Below are 21,808 nucleotides of genomic sequence, written 5' to 3'. Positions count from 1 at the left end.
ATTTGTTGCCATCTCAGTTCCTCTTCTCTGAATGGATTCCATTTTTTCAAAACTCTTAATAAAATGACATACCAAGAATGAAGAATGATCACTTAGAAATAGATTGAATGTGTCATTGTCAATGATAGGAAGAATTAAGACAGAGACCCAAGCTTCATGTCTCCTGATCCAGTATATGTATCTGTTGATCTGTACAGTGAACTAAGAATAATTGTAGCTATTTACTGAGCAATGGCTTCCCAGGTGGCACTAGTGGTAAAGAACCTGCCTGCTAATGAAGGAGACATAAGAGACACACGTTTCATTCCCAGAAGATCCCCTGGAGAAGGAAATGGCAACCTATTTCAGTATTCTTGCCTGAAGAATCCCATGGACAGAGGATCTTGGAGGGCTGTGGTCCATAGCATCGCAGAGTTGTACACGACGGAAGTAACTTAGCACACACGAGCTGAGTCATAATCTTTTTCCACAGTGACGTTTAATACTTTACATTGTGCATTTCACTATTTCTTACAAATAAACATGAGAAAGATATTAGCCTATTTTAGAGAAAGAAAACTGAGGCTTAGGAAAATTAACCTGTACAATGTCACACAGCTAAGTTGTAGTGGAGACCATATAAAACATCAAATAGTCTGAAACCACAGTCCACTTTTTTTTTTTTCCTTTGTTTTAAATGCATTTTATTCAAGCAAGCTCAGGTTGTGTTTTCTGGTTTTAACAACCACTCATATATTTAAATTGAATTTATAATAAATTAAAATTCCTTGGTAGTCTTCACACACTATTAGTTTTTTTTTTCTTTTCTTCTTGCACAATGCCAGAAACATAATAGGTACCTAATAAATATTTAATTTGCTGAATTAGTTTTCTGTTCAATCAGTAAACTGAATAAACTCTGCCTCACATATCTTCTTTCCAATAATTAATTAAAACATTGATTAGAATAGAATTGAAGACAGAGTCTTGGAGAAACTTCTTTCTATCATTCTTCTAGCATGAATGTTTAACCAACTACATCAATTTAAAATTCATCTAATATGCTATCTCTAACATACATTCTTTGTCTTGCCTACAAAAATAATCTGAGAAGCTGTCAAAGATAATAATAAAATTGAATGCTTCTCCTTCATATTTACTTGATCCCTCTGCCCCAAGAAAGTTATTTAAAAGACAGTAAAGAACCTGCCCACAATTCAGGAGACCCAGGTTTGATTCCTGGGTGGGGAAGATCCCCTGGAGAAGGGAATGGCTACCTACTCCAGTACTCTTGCCTGGAAAATCCTATGGATGGAGGAGCCTAGTGGGCTACAGTCCATGGGGTCTCAAGGACTAGAACATGACTTGAGTGACTAACACTTATTCTTAGTGAACCTATGCTGGTTTCTAATGATCATTGCTAGCTCTTCTGAGAATACACAATCCATCTTGGTAATTAGTGGTCCCATTTTATGTATATTTTGTTTAGAAATAATTCTTTGCCCTTTGTTGATTTGTTTTCCTTAATAGCATTTGTGGGTAATATCTGTCTGTCAATATATTTAGTCTCTCATTGTTTTCTTTTCATTCCTTTTATGTGTGTGTGTGTGTGTGTGTGTGTGTGTTAGAAAACTCTTCCAACAGTAATTGAATTCAATATTACTTTTTGTTTCCTTTTTCCATAGATGACAGAGTTCTCTGTGCATGTGTCTGGAAGAGAGCAATATAGTAGCATGATTTGTGGGTGCCAGTAATGCCTTGATACTACATGCATTCTCTTAACAGATTTGCATTCCATGAATGGTAGCTCTTATCTTGACAGTAAACATTATCTCTTTGGCCTTGTACTATATGGAGTCCATAGGGTAGAATTTCTAAAACTTTGGAAATGAGAACTAGTAGATAGTATTTGAAGACTTGACCCCTAAAACAAACACATAATCATGTATGTACATAATTATCTTCAAAAGAGTTGATGAGTAAAATTTTGCTGTAACATGACCAAAGGCACTAGTATATTTCAAGAAAGACTATATCACAGCACTATGGTTGAGGGTAGGGTGGGATTGTTCTGTAAGAAAGCAAAGAATAAGGAAGTTAATAAAGAATGAAGGAAAGTATAGCTTGTGAGACCTTGAGGCTCTCTTCAACAGACAGAGATTCTTTTCCAACAGACTTTAGATCTCTAGCCCTACTGGCAAATCCTTCCCCATTTGAATTATCAAGTTATCTTAGTTCAACTAGTAAGCATTTCATTAATCCATTTTCTTTTCTTCAATTCCTTAATCATAATGGAGTTTTATACATCAGGCTTAATACTATATTATATATTGCTTGTTAATAGGGAGAAAATATGTTCATCGTGCACACATAAATATTCTCATTCTTGGAAAGTCATTTTTCACTGTAACTAAAACTTTGATATTGGGCTAGAGAAATATATCTTTACTAACCCATTTCATCTCACCGGAGATATTGCTAGACTGGGAAGTGTAGTGTAGCTGTGGGCCTAGTAAAATGAAATGTTTTGCTGATCTCAGCAGTGCATCTAGAAGAGCTTTGTGATTTATCTTTCATCAATAGGATATGAGAGGAAGCAGTATGTCACCTACGGTGCTGGGAAGATGAAATAAGTGCTCATTCCCCACATCCTCTCTTCCTCTGCCAGCAACCTGAGGAACCATATGTTCCAGGCGGTGAAGCTATAAATGTGAAAAGGTGGGCAAAGTTCAAGTTCTAGTAGTCCACAAGTGCCTCACTAAGAAAGCTAGACAGGCAACTACTGAAAGTTACACGCAGAGAGGTGAAATATGAGAGTATCAGTTGAGAAGCAGTACACTCTGTTTATGACCAATAGACTGAGAATAAGAGTGCAGTGTAATGTTATATTGTTGAGTTGTACAAATGAAAGTATAGTGGCTTACACTATTATGTAAAATGTAACACAGCACGAATTAGCTGTCCTGTCTCAATTTTGTTCAGAGCTACCAGTTTTTATTTTCATTTGTATCCTTGTTTTAGTCTAGTCAATCAGAATTTCCAAGTTATTTTCAAAGACAGTGTCAAAGGCAATAATTGAACCATTTCTTTTTATTCCAAACTTAGTGTCTGTCTACAATGCGGGAGACCCGGGTTCAATTCCTGGGTCAGGAAGATCCCCTAGAGAAGGCAACGGCAACCCACTCCAGTACTATTGCCTGGAAAATCCCATGGATGGAGGAGCCTGGTAGGCTACAGTCCATGGGTCACAAAGAGTCAGACATGGCTAAGTGACTTCATTTCACCCCACTAGGTGTCTTTTTAAAAAAATCATAACTCTACATTTTATTTGGTGGAAATATGACACATGTTTTCTTATGTCAATGGCATTTAATGGTTTGTATTTTAAAATTCCAGAGATCAAGAACTATATTCATCTATTTGCTTTCCATCATTTTTCCCAACAACATCCATAAGGTCAGTGCAAAACCAAGATGAGGGTCTCATGTATTTAAGCCTTTACTAAAAATTACCTTCACTTTTCACATGAATTCAGTCAGCTCCAGCATTGGCAAAAATATGTAAAACAATAAAACTGTTCTATGAAGAAAAATGTCAGCTTTCAATCAGCTATTCTTGGTTGACATAATCTTAGGTGCAAAAATTTTGTATGTAGAGTTAACTACATCTTATAGTTTAAGCTTCAGTCACCTTCCTCTAGTTCTTCACCCAGTTCAGCATAATTTTGAAATTAGACCCATTCTTCACCATCATTCCTCAAGGAGGTCTCCCTTGACCTTCCAGATCAGACCAACACTCCCCTTGTATGTGATAGCTAGGATCCAGTCACTATCCTTTTGGAGCCATTGTTAGAGATGGACTTTTCCATTTTTTGTGATTCTTTAATCACTATTTGTTTCCACGGCCTGACTATACATGCCTTTATCTTTTCTCACACAAGTATCTCTCCATATTTATCAGTACTGTCAGCACTTGAAGGAATTCATTAAAAATGTGTTATATGAATAAATAAAACATTTTCCTCTCTGTTTCCTAAGTCATCATACTGTATTATCTGAAGCTTATCCTGTTTCCCCTGTTTCCTCTTTGAATTTTCATTGATATATGCTTTTTTTTTTTTTTTTTTCGCTTTTCTGTTTTCAGCTGTTTTTACTAGAAAAAATGTTCAGTTTAAATACTATTTAAATAATCCATAGGAATTCTATCCAGAAAATCCACACATTCTTGTCATTTTTTTAAACTCCTAGTAAACTCAAGGGATCATTTAATTTCATTTGAAAAGATGGTACAACGGCCTCTAGGACTCCACACTCAGTAAGTTATAGCAAAGTGACTTAAGCCATATTTTTATTCTCTTCTTCCTTCAGGAATCTTCAAGACAAGCAGTCAATTTAGCCCCATTTTATTCTTAAAAAAGACTTTAGTGTTCTTGACAGGTGTCAGATTGCAAGTCCTTAGGGACAAATGTTTCCTATTTGCCATCAGAGCATTTATAACACAGACAGTTGTACGTGGTTTTTCTTTCTCTTCCCCTGTTCCTTACCTTATCCACAGACCACAACCCTGACCCTCAGAGAGCAACTCCAGATGTAGGAGAGTAATTCAGTCTCCTGGCTATTAAATCACTGTCTCTTTAGCACACTTTCTCTACAAAAGTGGCAGCAAACACAACTTGTGATAGTTCTTAGGTGGTATTATACTTCATTCCCTATAATGTGGATGAAAATATTAAACACTTTATACAAAAATTACTGAATAAGCATACAATCAGAACACCTTCAACCTTTTTTGTTGTTGTCATTCACATCATCAGTTCAATTCAGTCGTTCAGTCATGTCTGACTCTTTGCGACCCCATGGACTGCAGCACAACAGGCCTCCCTATCCATCACCAACTCCTGGAGCTTGCTCAAACTCATGTCCATTGAGTCGGTGATGCCATCCAGCAATCTTATCCTCTGTCTTCCCCTTCTCCTCCTGCCTTCAATCTTTCCCAGCATCAGGGTCTTTCCCAATGAGTCAGTTATTTGCATCAGGTGGCCAAGTATTGGAGTTTCAGCTTCAGCATCAGTCCTTCCAATGAATATTCAGGACTGATTTCCTTTAGGATTGACTGTTTTGATCTCCTTGCAGTCCAAGGGACCCTCATGAGTCTTCCCCAGCACACAACTCAAAAGCATCAGTTCTTTGACGCTCAGTTTTCTTTATAGTCTAACTCTCACATCCATACATGACTACTGGAAAAACCATAGCTTTGACTAGATAGACCTTTGTTGGTAGGTTGGTCATAGCTTTTCTTCCAAGGAGCAGCATCTTTTAATTTCATGGCTGCAGTCACCATTTGCAGTGACTTTGGAGCCCCCCCAAAAAAATAGTCTCACTGTTTCCATTGTTTTCCCATCTGTTTGCCAACAGGCGATGGGACCAGATGCCATGAGTTTTCTGAATGTTGAGTTTTAAGCCAACTTTTTCACTCTCCTCTTTCACTTTCATTAAGAGGTGCTTTAATTCTTCTTCATTCATCCACACCATAATTGGTGTTTTAAAAGTCACATTAAATTTGTTTTACGGCCTCAAAATTCAGTGTCAGGATGTTGGTATTTTCTTCCCAGTGAAATGTTCTGATTTTAAGGATTAATATCTTCAGTTCAGTTAGTTCAGTCGCTCAGTCATGTCTGACTCTTTGCAACCCCATGAACCACAGCATACCAGGCCTCCCTGCCCATCACCAACTCCCAGAGTTTACCCAAACCCATGTCCATTAGTTGATGATGCCATCTAACCATCTCATTCTCTGTCGTCCCCTTCTCCTCCTGCCTTCAATCTTTCCCAACATCAGGGTCTTATCAAATGAGTCAGCTCTTTGCATCAGGTGGCCAAAATATTGGAGTTTCAGCTTCAACAACAGTCCTTCCAATGAATACCCAGGACTGATTTCCTTTAGGGTCGACTGGTTGGATGTCCTTGCTGTCCAAGGGATCCTCAAGAGTCTTCTCCAACACCACAGTTCAACATCATCAGTTCTTCTGTGCTCAGCTTTCTTTATAGTCCTACTCTCACATATATACATGACTACTGGAAAATACATAGCATTGACTAGACAGACATTTGTTGACTAGGCGGACCTTTGTTGACAAAGTAATGTCTCTGTTTTTTAATATGCTATCTATGTTGGTCATAACTTTCCTTCCAAGGAGTAAGCATCTTTTAATTTTGTGGCTGCAATCACCGGCAGTGATTTTGGAGCCCAAAAAATTAAAGTCAGCCACTGTTTCCCCACATATTTGCCAAGAAGTGATGGGACCAGATCCCATGGTCTTAGTTTTCTGAATGTTGAGCTTTAAGCCAACTTTTTCACTCTCCTCCTTCACTTTCATCAAGAGGTTATTTAGTTCTTCTTCACTTTCTGTCGTAAGGGTGGTGTCATCTACATATCTGAGGTTATTGATATTTCTCCCAGGATTCTTGATTCCAGCTTGTGCTTCATCCAGCCCGGCGTTTCTCATGATGTACTCTGCATATGTTAAATAAACAGGCTGACAATATATAGCCTTGATGTACTCTTTTTCCTATTTGGAACCAGTCTGTTTTTCCATGGCCAGTTCTAACCGTTGCCTCCTGACCTGCATACAGGTTCCCCAAGACACAGGTCAGGTGGTCTGGTATTCCCATCTCTTTCAGAATTTTCCACAGTTTATTGTGATCCACACAGTCAAAGGCTTTGGCATAGTCAACAAAGCAGAAATAGATGTTTTTCTGGAGCTCTCTTGCTTTTTTGATGTTCCAGAGGATGTTGACAATTTGATCTCTGGTTCCTCTGCCTTTTTTAAAGCCAGCTTGAACATCTGGAAGTTCACGGTTCATGTATTCCTGAAGCCTTGCTTGGAGAATTTTGAGCATTTCTTTACTAGCGTGTGAGATGAGTGCAATTGTGCAGTAGTTTGAGCATTCTTTGGCATTGCCTATCTTTGGGATTGGAATGAAACCTGACATTTTCCAGTCCTGTGGCCACTGCTGAGTTTTCAAAATTTGCTGACATATTGAGTGCAGCACTTTCACAGCATCATCTTTTAGAATTTGAAATAGCTCAGCTTGAATTCCATCACCGCCACTAGGTTTGTTCAAAATGATACTTCCTAAGGCCCACTTGACTTCACATTCCAAGATGTCTGGCTCTAGGTGAGTGATCATACCATCATGATTATCTGAGTTGTGAAGATCTTTTTTGTATGGTTCTTCTGCGTACTGCCATAAACATAAGATAGAGTTATAGCCAAAGCATGTGTTTCCTCCCAAAATGTTTTCCAAATTTTGGAACTAGCAGTCATTTTTCAGAATCTTATGAGGAAGCTCAATAGCCTTCTCATAAATTTCAAGGGGGAAAAAAAAAAAAAAAAAACAAAGCTACAGTTAGTCTCAAGCTTAGCAAACTTCCTAGGAAGACTAGCTTGAGATTATCTCTTTATACAGGAGGTTGCCTGACACTCGATGACAAGGACAATATCATCAGATTTAAAGGTGCTATCTTTTTATCAACATGGAGATCAGTCTTCCACTTAAATCGCATAAAAGTTTCCAGCATTATGAGAGAGGTGACAATTCAGCATTGGTGCATGGTCAGCAAGAGTCAGGCCTCGATGGTTCAGGATAACTGCTAAAGCCAGCACCCCCGCCCCATGAGGGTTGTTATTCCCTCCACCAGCCACGCACTACAGTAGACAACTGTGAATGCAATTAATCACCTGGACATCCAACTGATTACCATGCAGAGCTTCATTTAGAATCTAAATTCACATGTACAGACTTTTCTTCAGCTCTAATATTGAATGGAACAAAGATGCTCTACCCTCCCTAGTCCTAGCAGATCCTGATCTGACTCCCGTTACAGCACCAATAGCACCAGTCTCATACTCATCCTGGAAGATCAGATTAGAAGTTCTTAAATTGCATGAGGTTGTGGCAGGATAGAATCTAATTTTTAAAGAAATACAATTCCAGAAACAGTGTGGATGATTTTGTATTCCTGTTCCAAACATTTTAAAGCTTGGATCCCAGCAACTTGTCATCATTCCAACCAAAAACTGGCACAAAATGCTTCTGACTTTCTGTTGTAGACCATTTCCTCAATGTAGTTACTGACATCTTTATTCATTTCCTCATATCTCCTCTGGGCATATGGAGTGAGTCAGTATACTATATTAAAGAAAGAAAACACTAACACTGTGTGTGAAAGGAAGAATATTTTCACAGGCACAGGTCTGGCCACATTTTTAGGTAGAAATTTCACATACACCATCATCCTCAGCATAATCAGGATAGATCTCTGAACTGTGCTTTAAACAAGTTTTTAACAAAGACATTAAGTTCTAGGACCTCAGTGACAGCCACATCAGAGGTGCTGATCTCAAATTTCCCCAGAAGTGTATCAAGCATATGTTTAGTTCTTCCCAAAACCTAAGTATATATAAAGGATTTATTTCGCGTCTCAGAGGCCTCCCTCTCAAACTCCTCACTTGCCCTCTTATTAACTTCATCACTTATGTAGATCAACAATCACTAGTGTCATACATGTTCGACATATTCCTAATGATCACAGTTTGATGTACATCTTCTCCTTTCTCATCTTGGTTTAGGTTTAACACGGTGTCTGAATTGTGGGTGAGGGCATACTGTGAAAGTTTCGTTAATACTGCATGTTAGATAACACAGCTGTAAAACAGCTGTTCTGTTGAAAGTTTTCTATTATTGCTTATTAAAGTTACTCTCAGAATCAGCTTCTGTATAATGTGTACATTTCTATCAGAAAATTAAACATTTAAAAACAACACAGCATATGTTAATGCTTAGATATCACCCCTGGTATTGGTCTGGAACAATCTCAAATCTTGTGAATAAGTAAATATTGAGTAAAAGTAAATAAGTTGCAAATATTGAGACATATCTTATGCTTCAGGTGAGGTACCAGGCACTAGAGATGCAGACGTGAGTAAGGCATTTCACCCTCAGTGAGACTCAGTTCTTAGCTTCCTTAATGTATTAGAGTGGCCTCAATACCCTTTTTCTCTACAATGGATGCTAACACAAAAGAGTTGATGAACATTAACAAAAGAGACAAATGGCAAAACTATTTGAAATCTTCTCCAAATGACAACTGATGGTTAGGTCATGAATAAGACCTTACTAAAACCACTGTACCGTAACGACATATTGCAGAGGGAACAACCTTTTCACACTCACTACTCTCTCATTGAGTTATCATTCAGTATTGGATAGAGAAGCAGCTAAAGGTACAAAGTTTAGGGTCAAGTGAAAATTACCCAAAGCTTTATGGGTAATTAGGTTGGGTTATATTAGGCAAGGGACTATTCATTAGTTACAGTGCAAACACTATGTGGTTACTAGACATTTACATCCCGGCATGATTCCTAGTTCAATCCATAATTATCTATTCACCAGATGATCAGTTTTGCAGCCAGGTGATGAAGAAATCCTCAGGAAAACCCTGTTCTGTCACCCTGGAAATGTGGTGACTAACAGCAAGAGCACAGTTTCTTTATCTCTGAAAAGAAGAAAGGTTCTCTTTGAAATTTCCCTTCCTCGAGAGAGAACTTGATGCATCATTGGAGTAAGAATTCTTCTGCATGTGTTTTGAGGGAGTTTATAAGAGATCTGCTCTAAAATATCAACCCTGGTAATTGCACCATTATAGACTAATTTCTTCAAGTATCAGATGCTTTTCAAATTAAAGACACCAGGTAAAACCCAAATTCTTCCAGGAAGGCAGTACTTTAAACTGATGTAGCTTATAGTTAATTATCTAACTTTAAGAAGGGTGAACAGGTATTGCAGTTTACCCAAGACAGTCCTGGTTTACACCCTTTGTCATGGCATAACATTTAATGGTGCCCCATTTACTCTCATTCTGGGTTAGAGGATGACAATGATATAATCTAAATAAATTGCTATAGGTCAGGTTCTGTGGTTTCAAATATTAATAATAGAAACAACACTGGCTAATTTGAATTTAACACAAGAGCATATCATTGGTTGAATAAAGACCAAATATTCAACTATATCTGCCAGAAATCAGGGAGAGCTTTTAGTCAGCTATTGTTGATGTTCAATCACCAAGTTGTCTCCAACTATTTGCAACCACATAGACTGCAGCATGCTAGGCTTCCCTGTCCTTCTCTGTCTTCTAGAGATTCCTCACACTCAAGTCCATTGAGTCAGTGATGCCATCCATCCAACTATTTGCAACCACATGGACTGCAGCATGCTAGGCTTCCCTGTCCTTCTCTGTCTCCTAGAGATTCCTCACACTCAAGTCCATTGAGTCAGTGATGCCATCCAACCATCTCATTCTCTGTCAGCCCCTTCCCCTCCTGCCTTCAATCTTTCCCAGCATCAGAGTCTCTTCCAATGAGTCAGCTCTTTGCATCAGGTGGTCAAAGTATTGGAGTTTCAGCTTCAGCATCAGTCCTTCCAATGAATATTCAGAGTTTATTTCCTTTAGAATGGACTGGTTTACACTCTTTGGTGTCCAGTTCAGTTCAGTTCAGTTGCTCAGTCGTGTCCGACTCTTTGCAACCCATGAATCGCAGCACGCCAGGCCTCCCTGTCCATCACAAACTCCCGGAGTTTACTCAAACTCATGCCCATCGAGTCGGTGATGCCATCCACCCATCTCATCCTCTGTCGTCCCCTTCTCCTCCTGCCCCCAATCCCTCCCAGCATCAGGGTCTTTTCCAATGAGTCAACTCTTCACATCAGGTGGCCAAAGTATTGGAGTTTCAGCCTCAGCATCAGTCCTTCCAATGAACACTCAGGACTGATCTCCTTCAGGATGGACTGGTTGGATCTCCTTGCAGTCCAAGGGACTCTCAATAGTCTTCTCCAACACCACAGTTCAAAAGCATCAATTTTTCAGGGTTGAGCTTTCTTCACAGTCCAACTCTCACATCCATACATGACCACTGGAAAAACCATAGCCTTGACCAGACGGACCTTTGTTGGCAAAGTAATGTCTCTGCTTTTTAATATGCTGTTGGTCATAACTTTTAATATTATTTTGGTCATAACTTTCCTTCCAAGGAGTAAGCATCTTTTGATTTCATGGCTGCAGTCACCATCTGCAGTGATTTTGGAGCCCCTTAAAATAAAGTCTGACACTGTTTCCACTGTCTCCCCATCTATTTCCCAGGAAGTGATGGGACGGATGCCATTTTCTTAGTTTTCTGAATGCTGAGCTTTAAGCCAACTTTTTTACTCTCCTTTTTCACTTTCATCAAGAGGCTTTTTAGTTCCTCTTCACTTTCTGCCATAAGGGTCGTGTCATCTACATATCTGAGGTTATTGGTATTTCTCCTGGCAATCTTGATTCCAGCTTGTGCTTCTTCCAGCCCAGCATTTCTCATAATGTACTCTGCATATAAGTTAAATAAGCAGGGTGACAATATACAGCCTTGACGCACTCATTTTCCTACTGGGAACCAGTCTGTTGTTCCATGTCCAGTTCTAACTGTTGTTTCCTGACCTGCATACAGGCTTCTCAAGAGGCAGGTCAGGTGGTCTGGTATTCCAACCTCCTTCAGAATTTCCCACATTTTATTGTGATCCACACAGTCGAAGGCTTTGCATAGTCAATAAAGCAGAAATAGACGTTTTTCTGGAACTCTCTTGCTTTTTCGATGATCCAGCGGATATTGGGAATTTGATCTCTGGTTCCTCTGCCTTTTCTAAAACCAGCTTGAACATCTGGAAGTTCTTGGTTCACGTATTGCTGCAGCCTGGCTTGGAGAATTTTGAGCATTACTTTACTAGCGTGTGAGATGAGTGCAATTGTGTCGTAGTTTGAGCATTCTTTGGCATTGCCTTTCTTAGGGATTGGAATGAAAACTGACCTTTTCCAGTCCTGTGGCCACTGCTGAGTTTTCAAAATTTGCTGACATATTGAGTGCAGCACTTTCACAGCATCATCTTTCAGGATTTGAAAAAGCTCAACTGGAATTCCATGACATCTATTAGCTTTGTTCGTAGTGATGCTTTCCAAGGCCCACTTGACTTCACTTTCCAGGATGTCTGGCTCTAGGTGAGTGATCACACCTTTGTGATTATCTGGGTCATGAAGATCTTTTTTGTACAGTTCTGTGTATTCTTGCCACCTCTTCTTAATATCTTCTGCTTCTGTTAGGTCCATACCATTTCTGTCCTTTATTGAGCCCATTTTTGCATGAAATATTCCCTTGGTATCTCTAATTTTCTTGAAGAGATCTCTAGTCTTTTCCATTTTGTTGTTTTCCTCTATTTCTTTGCATTAATCACTGAGGAAGGCTTTCTTATCTCTCCTGGCTATTCTTTGGAACTCTGCATTCAAATGGGTATATTTTTCCTTTTCTCCTTTGCTTTTTGCTTCTCTTCATTTCATAGCTATTTGTAAGGCCTCCTCAGACAACCATTTTGTCTTTTTGCATTTCTTTTCCATGGGGATGGTCTTGATCCCTGACTCCTGTACAATGTCATGAACCTCCATCCATAGTTCATCAGGCTCTCTGTCTATTGGATCTAGTCCCTTATATCTATTTCTCACTTCCACTGTATAGTCATAAGGGACTTGATTTAGGTCATACCTGAATGGTCTAGTGGTTATCCCCACTGTCTTCAGTTTAAGTCTGAATTTGGCAATAAGGAGTTCATGATCTGAGCCAGAGTCAGCTCCCGGTCTTTTTTTTGCTGACTCTATAGAGCTTCTCCATCTTTGGTGTCCAAGGAACCCTCAAAAGAACTCTGCAACACCACAGTTCAAAAGCATCAGTTCTTTGACACTCAACCTTCTTTATGATCCAACTCTTTTAGTCAGTGTTACCTCCAAACCTGAGTTTGTGGGTAGACTAACCACATCAGAAAAAGGGTTCAGAGGATAATGAGTTTAAAAAAATTAATCGAAATCTCTCTTCCTTTTGACTTATCTCTAATGTGTTGAATTTATTATGATGTGACAACATGTGTCCCATAAGGACATAAACAGACATCAGTTAAGTGGGAGAAACAACCCCAGACGGTTAAATTTCTCCTTCCTATGTTGCCTAGAAATTACTTTACAAGTCTAATCAAGACGCCAAGTTTAGATGCCCTAAATTTGTTGATAGATCTTTCAGATCTATAAAGCACTAGAATAATGCAATAGTAAATATTTCTGTAAATTTTATGTTAATTTATCCATTAAACATTCATTTCCCTAATATATGAGGATTACCCTAATGTTGTTGCTAGTACACTCATTTATTATGCATATGCAGTAACCTTGTAAAATGAGAAGAATGCTATGGTTTGAAATTTTTTGTAATCCTTAGCTAAAAAGTGTTTGTCTGCGAATGTGAAGCTGCAGCTTGATTTTTAAATGCAGAATGTTATTTTCATAAATTAATGACCACTTTATTGAAGATGATGGAAATATTCAATTTCCTATAGAAGTTTGGAAAAAGGATCAAAAACCATTGATGATATTTTGGAAGGAAAACAAGCTCAGTTCATAGATAGTAACAAAAAACTTGTCCTGTGCTATACCAAATGTGTTGATGGAAAAATAATCATTAAACTCATGCTACTTAAACTCTTAATAATTATTTGCTTTATGATAAAATTTTTAAAATACTTGTGTATAATATTAAAATATACATTATACAACACTCCAAGAAAGAGGGTTTGATTTCTGTTTGATAAGGAGACATACATCTCAGAATAATAATTTATTGTAGTTTCAACAAATGCACATTCATGCGATGCACTCAGAAAACAAGGTGAAAATAAGACAGTATTAATCCCCAGTAATTGGAATAGTGATTTGGGAATTGAACAGCCTTCGTTCTGCTTACTAATTCTTTATGCAGCCATACACTGGCAGCTGAAATCCTGCTTTCCTTAAATTCTAAATTAGTAATGTGACTGTAATATGTCTTTTATGAATGCTGAATCTTGTTCCACCATTAAATATGGCTTAACTTTAATAGGGTTAAAACAAAAATAAAAATGCCATGTGTGGACTTAATATTCCATATAGTTTAAGAAACAACGTATCTTTCATAAAAGCATTTTTCTCTGGGAGACTTGTTTGACTATGCTTAGACAGTCTCTTGTCCTCTCTAGATGTTCTTCTTCACTTCTGTATTTCTTGATTGATGATGAAAACAAACTCCAGAGACATGTCAAGAATGATCCCCATATAGATTTTGCACTGTAAAATAAATGCCTCATCACAGCAGGATTATCTGTAAGTGATCCATCCTAATAGAAGGAAAACATAACAGAGTCTATCTATCGTGCCACTAAAAGTTCTTCAGAACATGAATGATTGCTAATTGTATGCCAAAAAAAAAAAAAAAAATCTGAGAGTAGAATTGACTCCATTAAAAGTGGGAATTGATGAGCTCAATGCCAATAAAATGTACACACTTCACAGTTTATTAAACTGTTCACCTGGAAGAAAAAGTCAATTTTAACATATTAGCCAAAACAGGACTTCAGCATTTGGGATTATTATATTACATTCAATATGTTGAATATTTTTTCTATTTCAAAAGATATAATGATTTTGCTCAACATTAAATTATATAATCTTACAATTTTCAGTTGAGAGTATAGAGATGCACTTTAATATGAAGTTAAACCTAAGCAAAGACATAGCATTTATTAATTTGCATTACCACCAGGTCACTAACCAACTTGAACTAGTTGCTAGAGTTAAACTAAAATGAATTACTCTTAAAAAACTGGAGAAAATAACAAACATTTTTTATATATAGCTGCAATGTCAAAGCACACAAACTGAAATGGGTATAGTGATGATTACAGATAGAGAAACAGCATAATTTGCATGTATTCTATGTGTTTTAAAAGCCTTGTTAGTATTGGTTTTTTTTTTTTTTTTTCTGTATGAGTGGAAGTATTTCAAGTTTTCAAAGAACTTCACTATTTCTTTCAATGAAAAGCTAAAGAACAAAATTACACACTTTTTAAGATAATAGAGCAGAAGCATTCACAATATTTTGTACTTATTGTGTATGTCATTAGTTAAAATTCTTAAAAGCCGAAGTTGGAATTTAAGAATTCTGTTTCCATGCTTTGCCAGAAATCACTAGAACATTCTGTTCTGTAGATAACATGATAATTGTATTGTCTAATTACACCATGTGTTATTAGGCTGACTATTTGGTGAGTGGTCATGAATTCAAATAGAAACACTCCAACAGTGAACTCAAACAAAAATTTCCAACCAAACACCCTTCAGTTAAAACATACCATTCCAGAGTCCAGTGTTTATTTCAGAACTTTCTTCACTGTCAATTTCCAAATCATTTAATAGCTGATCTTATTAAGAAATGCTTTATCCTTTTCATTTATTTCTTGGCCAATATATGTATGAGATTCTAAATCCCATAATTATACACATAGGATTCTCAAGAAGGATAAAGTACAGTCAGAATTCATTCCAAGGATGCCACTAATGCATAACAGAGAGAACTAATAGGTACAGCTCAGAAAACTAAGCAATAATTACTCTTTGAATTATATTGTATGAATAAAATATAGATGTATGAGTAATCATATATACATGTATATATATATACATATATGTATTTTAGTAGATTTATAGTGACTTTCACAGAGAACATGTGATTCAAGTTATAAGGAAAACACGTTGTATGACAAAAGTACTTGTAAAGTCTAATAAAGAACCAAACATACAAATAATTTTTCTCTTCTTGGTACAGCATCTAGGTATATAAAAAAATAAATAAATAAAGACTAGAAGATAAAATACTTTTTCTCTTCTTTTGTTTGTTTTTATTCCTGTTTTTCTGCAAAACTGGACCCCTCCCTATATGTACACTACTTCTAATATAGCCAAGACTTCCCTCTTGTGGCTGGTTGATGTCAATATATAACTCCTTTATCTCTTAACTGACCAATTTCTTAAATTGTTTTAGCATGAAACTGAAAAGAACCAAATCAAAAAGTTTAAGATTCAAGAAATCAAAGATAAGTAACATCTAATTCGAGTAAGCTTATCAGATTCTCTGAAATACTCAAAGTTTAAAATAATCCAATTGAATTCCTAGAGTTCCTTCTAGTAGTTGACTTAACCTGTGTGTTTCTCAGTGTGCATATTCTTCTTTTGCTTCTGGCTCACATTTCTAAGGATATTACTTTTGGTTTCTGAAATAAAATATTTACTGTGTTCTTTAGACTGCTTGTTTTCAGCCGTACTCAAAGTGGAAAAAAAAAAGAAAACACTGTCTTTTTAATTAATATTTTTGCCTTGAAAACACAAAAATCTGATTTCCTGAAGTTTAGAATATATTGGGTGGGAATAAGAAATGAGAAGAAAAATGTTAACCTTTAATTCTTTGAGTTAAAATAGCAACACTTGCAAACAACAAAGTGTTAACATTAAAAAAAAAAAAAACTAAACTAAACTAAAGGCAAATGAAGAGAAATTGAAGACCCACTTAATGTGACTTGTTTAACTCTTCATGTTTCAATTAATACTTGTATAACCCTCTGATTATGCTACAAACTTCCATTTTGTAGCTGAAGAAATTGCTATTTTGATAATTTCCATGAATAAGCCCCAACCTGGACTGTTACACTGTTCAAAAATTAACTCTTGTGTTAGTATTAATAAACAATTTTTCTCATTTTCATGCCTTTATTTTTTTCCATCTAAACTTCACTTTCAACTAAAAATGAAAACTATTGAGATAAAGAGGCTAAATAGTTTGATTAAAATCACAGACAGAAATTATGGTTCCAGTTATGAAATAAATTACATGGGTTCTTTACCTCAAAGGAAAAATACTAAAGATATATCTTCCTTTCGGGCAATAGGCTTTATCTCATTCTAGCTGGGATGTCTATTTCTTGGATGCTATGAGAAAACACTTAGGCAGAGTGAAGTAAAAATAACAGAGATGCTTTAGCAGAAGTGTTTGCTATGAGTTTCAAAAGCAGTCTGTTTTATGATAAGAGGGAATACAAAATTCTAAAAAAATAAAATTGCAAAGAACTGCAAGTAACATATTTGAACATTTCTATAAAACTGAAACTTAGGGATAGATACAATCTACCAAAAAAACTTTTGAATTATTAAGTAGCTTGTCAGCATTTGCTATTTCAGTGCAAGCTGGAAGGTGGGTTGCTGTGCCCCCTTTTTGACAGGGTTTAAGAAAAATCACTTTAATGGCAGAATATCTTTGAGGTGCAGTCTATATCATTGCCCATCAAATGTGATGAATTCCAAAACATGATTATGACACTTTAGAGGGCTTTTCCTTTAAATAACTGCTTTTTTAAAAAGCAGATTCAAAAATAACATAAAAATGGAATGTTTCTTCTGAGAATGAAAAAATATCCTATAGGAATCAGTATGTTAAAAAAAATAAATAAATAACTGCTTTAGAGTTACCTGGAAAATTATAACAGATCACCATTGATCCCAAGTTCCTTTCCAGCAATCTGTTTCCAGTGATCCATAAGGAAAGTCACTCTAGGAATCAATAACAAGTAAGAGGAATGAAAACCTACCTCTATTTAAAATATTATTTTTTCCTATACTTTAATGAGCTGGAAGTAATCTGAGAAAGAATTCTCACTAATGTTGATAGAGATTTTAAGTTAGCACTTAACACGAAGACTTCCTTCAGAGCTGAGCATGAGTTTTGAGCTTCAAATTATTTGAGTTATCTTTAACTCCATCAGAAATAAAGCATAAAATGGTAAAGTTTGCTATATCTGAGAAAAACCATTTGTCTTAATTCAGTGTCACAGATAATCTTTCAGAGAAATATCAAGGATTGTCAAATGCTGCTAAACCAATGGACCATATTAGATTTATACCATGATGCATACTTCTGTTGAAAGCAATATTGTATTACTAGAGAATACAATAGACTTGGTTATGGAAGACAAATCTGATTATACATTTGTCATAAAGTATGCACTCATAAGTTCTCTATTCATTTCAATTGTCACAAAGTACCACATGCATCTTAACTAAACTCTCGATGGTTTTAAAAGAGAGAGAGAGAGAGGTCTAACGTACATCATAATAATGACTGTTTTTTAAAATTAGGTCTTGTCTGCAAGGGCTTAACTAGACATAAGATCAGGAAACACCTGAGTTATTACTACAGTAGTAACAAATTAATGCATTCAACTATCGGTTGAAAAATCTGTTGTGCTGGGAAAAGTGTCTTTGTATGTTTTGTCATACTTGGCAACTATATTTCAAGTCTTGGTTATCCTCCAAGTCATATTTTTTATAATTAAGTCATTCAGATGTATAACACAAATAATTGGATCTGTCCTGCCCTCAATAGCTTAATCCATTTTTTGAAAGAAACAGAAATAATCTTAGAAAAAAAAATACTCTACCAAAAAATTAAAGCTTAAACAAACTCTAAAAGCAAATAGCTATGAAAAATAAGTCAAACAAGCTTTCGTAAATAAATTTATGAAATTTTCATAAATACATTTTAGGAAATATAAATAATTTAGCAAATATAATGCATTTTATTTTCAAAATTTATTCAAGTAAATTGCATCATTTGTTTGTGTTGTTGTTTAGTCACTAAGTCGTGGCTGACTCTTCTGCCACCCTATGAGCTGTGGCCTGTCAGGCTCTTCGGTCCATAGGATTTCTTAGGCAAGAATACTGGAGTGGGTAGCCATTTCCTTCTCCAGGGGATTTTCCCAGCTGAGGGATGGAATTCATATCTCCTGCACTGGCAGGCAGATATTTTACCATTGAGCCACCTGTGAAGTCATTTGTTTTTAACAACTCCTTAAGCTCAAATTTATTATGTCCTTTTTAAATAAATTAAATTTGTAAACTGTTATAAGCTTAGACATCAGTGGGGGGCAATGGAATAAGATTTTAGACTGACAGCTTTGCATTTGATAAAAAGTATGAAACCAGCCGTGTGTTCCTGCACAAGTGTACGACTTCATTAAAAAATACCAACACTGTGTCTTTAAAGACTATGATGCATAAAATGACATTGATGAAACCAGAAATGCTTATTCTCAAGAAAAGAAAACTTGCAGAAGATAGATTTAGAATGGCTGTTTTGTAGTATAGAGTTATTTCTTTCTTTTTTTTTTTTTTTTCCTTTCGTTTTTTGTACATAGAATGAATGGTGGTCAGGAGGAGCCAGTGACACAGAAGCCTATGTGTGCACAAATAATAATACCTAACCATGTTCTGTAGTGGGGAGAGCTCACCGTCTCTGGAGGTTTTCAAAGTTTAAGTGTCTGGGAGGAACACAGAGAAAGGATTTCTAAACTGGAGTTCTCGAGTCCGAGTCTTGTGCTTGGATTCTTGTTCTATTACTGGGACAGTGAACTTGAGCATTGTGAATAATGAAAGTAGTTATATCATAAATTTGTTGAGGATTAAATGAAGTAAGAGATGAAAATCCTTTAATGTGGTAGGTTTCCACATATAGCATAAGACATCCTTAAATTTTACATATTATTATTTCACACATGCATAAACTCCCTTCTGTTTATAAGGCATTTACAGATCAACTCCTAACTGTTAAACATAAAGTGCCACCTAAAGTGTAAAGAAAAATAAGACAGTCTCCTAATTTTGAGGAGCTCATTCTTCTCAAATTAAATGAAATGCCAAATCATCTCAAAATGGCCTGACAGGTACTAACTAGAAAGTGTAGGAGCATGGAGGAGGCAGGCCCTGGGCTCACCTGAATTTCTAAGCAGTGGACAGGAAGCCATAGACAGAGTCACAGGGAATAGCCCCTTTCTGTTCTGGGTATTTCTGAAATAAATAATGTCTACAAGTAGCTAATCTCATCATTACTTGAAACTTCATATGTTACTGTTAGAAAGTAGACTGGTATTCAGTGTTTACTTCAAAATGTATGTATGAAAAGGGGTGGAAATGAATTGAAAGCAGGACTACAGAATTTATCTGAAAGCTATAGTTGCACATTAATTTGAGAGAAGTGATAGAAACCGAGAAGATCATAAACCTCACCAGCCATTCTTTAGTGCTACTACTGCTGGGTTTATATTATGAAACATACCCTTATCATTTTTGGTATTTCTTAAAATATCTTTTTATTAAAACCAAAATTCAAAAAACTGTAACTTTGACAAAACTACCTTTCTCTCCCTAGAGTACACAATTTAACATAACCAGATTTTCTTTCTGCTTGGAGAAGCTTCTCCACTGGCTCCATCTTTCAGGATCTTTTCCATTCTTCAAATACCCATTGAATTCTACATTATTCTTCTTACCCAATGATTCTTCTTAATAAATGGGCATTTTCTTTTATGTAACACCATACAAATATCATTCTTATATTCTACCATAATTTGTGTTAACATAGATTTTTGCCGTTTTCTTGTTTTTATGAGTCTTACTGATTGATGAATCATCACTCGCAACCCCTAAAACTGTACTTTGCTCCATAAATGTTTGCTAAATAGTGAAATTGAACAGCCCATTAAACAGCCCTTACCTGTTTAATCCTAAAAGGGGTAAAGAAGTAGTTGTAGCAAATATTAATAATTTTACATAATACTAGTTTTAAGAACTCTCACAATATAATTTGCTCTCAAATAATGTAGTTCAGAAAAATAACTAGTCATATATTCTTATCAAACTCTTTTGTTATATGATTGCTAAATTGCAACTCAGTAGCCAATATCCTCTGCTTCAATCTTGTCCTTTAATAAAGCTTTATAAATTATGTGAATCACAGAAAATAAACGGGCAAGTTGAGCATTATCTAAATCATAGAGCTAGTAAATAAAAGCAATTCATTGGTATATGATTTTGTGCCTACATTTCATTATGTCTCTCAGGTTATTCTAACACACTTCAGGGACAATGGATCCTTTTCTTACGGCATCAATAGGTCCTAAGAAAAAAGTTACATACAAATTTTAAAGTGATAAAGCTAATAGAAAGGGATGAGTGAAACAAGTATTTCTTAAAAACTGCATTGCAAAAAAACTGTTTAAAAAACTATTTCCCTCAAAGAAATTTTCCAGTTCTGATATTTGCATGATTGAATGTCTGTCTGTAATTCCTGCAGAGAGTGACTATAACTGTGAGGGGGATTTTGTGATGAGCCTTAAGACTTCAATACTTTAGTTGGCTATAGGGTAAAGACAGCCAGTGTGTTAGAATAGTATAGAAGTTTATTAATAAATCTATTTGCTCTAAGCTGGTAACTATGCCATTGTTTCTTACTTTCACCTTCCTTGCCTGTACTCCCTTATCCTTTCTCAATTTTTTATTCTATTTTAGTTTAATAATGTTCACCTAAAGCAACACTTACTTAAGTGAGTGGCATGAAAGAGTAGTGCCATGATGTATTCTATAATAAAATGGAACCATATTCATATTAGCCTGGAAAATACTACAAAATCCATTACCATTTAGCAAGTCAATGTGCACATTGGCATATTAAGTCCCAATAAATCATACAGTAAAGAAATCTCTGTAACTTGGTTAGCCAACATTTTTTATTTGACATTTACCATGTGATTCATTAGAAATAATAAAGAGTTGATAATGCACCACAGACTGTATTGATAATTATATTGATAATGCACCAATGATAAATTCTTTGCAGCCAAAGATGGAGAAGCTCTATACAGTCAATAAAAACATGACTAAGAGCTGGCTGTGGCTCAGATCATGAACTCCTTATTGCCAAATTCAGACTTAAACTGAAGAAAGTAGGGAACACCGGTAGACCATTCAGATATGACCTAAATCAGATCCCCTATGACTAGAC

Source organism: Dama dama, chromosome 30 (assembly GCF_033118175.1).
Source record: "Dama dama isolate Ldn47 chromosome 30, ASM3311817v1, whole genome shotgun sequence".
NCBI classification, from domain to species: domain Eukaryota; kingdom Metazoa; phylum Chordata; class Mammalia; order Artiodactyla; family Cervidae; genus Dama; species Dama dama.
This window is presented reverse-complemented; position numbering follows the sequence as displayed.